Here is a 1442-nt window from a genome sequence, read left to right as displayed (position 1 = left end):
TAAGAAGTATTTTTATGTTGATTACCATGTATATCCCTAAGTACCAGTGCTATAGAATCACAGCCTGTTTGAGCTGGAAGTGATTCCATAAATTCTAGTACAATGGCCTTTACTTTACAGGTGTGAAAGCTGAGTTTCATAGAGGGTAAGTAATTTGTGCAGGTCAGATGGTGTGCGCAGGTCCAGAAAGCTAGTTAGTAGCAGAACTGGGACAGAAACCTATTCTTTTAAAACCCAACCCAGTATATTTTTTATGGTATCACTCTACCTGAGATTTTTCCATTGGCTATTATCAAAATAATGTTTCCCTTAAAATTAAAGAGAGTTGACCATATTTTTGAATTTCACAAAGCGCTCTGATTAGTGAGTGTGCCTAAGGTCCCAGAAATGGCCTTACTTATTGATAACCTCATAAGCACTACTGGAATGTGACTGTTTTTCTTTTTAATGAGAATGATCTGTTGAGATTTTTTTGGAAAAAATAAAGGAAGTTATTTACGAAGCCATAAAATGACTTTCCTATTAATCAGTATATATGGTACAAATGAAATATAGTTGTATTATTTTTCAATGAATTGTGGATGGAGAAAATTATAAGTAGTAAAGTTCTGAGTTTAGAAAATAACTTGAGTAACACCTGTGCCCTGGGTTCCTCAGAGTCCTTAGGAAATGATAGAGTCATGTGAAAATTCTCTGAACCCTCATAAGGGAAAATTATATAATTCACTGGGAAATAATTTCAGTAGATTTAATAGAGCATAGAGGTAATACATTCAAAACACAAAGAAAAGTATAAAAGACAGTCTGCTAGGCCTAGGGAGTTTCATATGCAAAAAAAATTAAACAATTAAAGCAGTATCAATTTATTTTCAAAGACAGTTTTGAGTTTAAATATTATAATACATCTTAAAATATTGTACATTTGCTTCTTATAAATGGATTCTAAATTTCCTTGAAGTGAAGGATATAACTATGGCTTTATATGATGATAAAATGGGGGTTTCTCATTGCACAGAATAGAATTTTCATGTGTGTTTCTAGGCATACCATTTATTAAACCAATATAATTTAAATTTTAAGTAAATTAAAAAATATGTATAACATTAGGTACAGGGCTCTAAATGGTTGATAAGGATGATTTGGAAAACAGCTGTAAATACTCAGGGTCCAGAAGATTTAATGAGTACTTTGTGAACTTTTCAAGGTTTTGATGGTTTGGCTGCTAGTGAATGAAGTAGGAAAATAAATAATTCACCCAGCTTTTACTTCTATTATTGTACACTTGTAAATCTAATGAGACTAAGAAGCTAAAAACTGGATCCTCTATCTGTTCCAATATCCATGACACAGTTTAATTAAGGTCTTCTATTAATAAGTAAAGTTAATTGAAAATTATAATTTAAAACTACATCTGGTTCCTATTAATGTGATGGCTAATTATT

Source organism: Propithecus coquereli, unplaced genomic scaffold (assembly GCF_000956105.1).
Source record: "Propithecus coquereli isolate 6110/MARCELLA unplaced genomic scaffold, Pcoq_1.0 Scaffold225, whole genome shotgun sequence".
Taxonomy (NCBI): domain Eukaryota; kingdom Metazoa; phylum Chordata; class Mammalia; order Primates; family Indriidae; genus Propithecus; species Propithecus coquereli.
Note: the sequence above shows the minus strand (reverse complement) of the source record.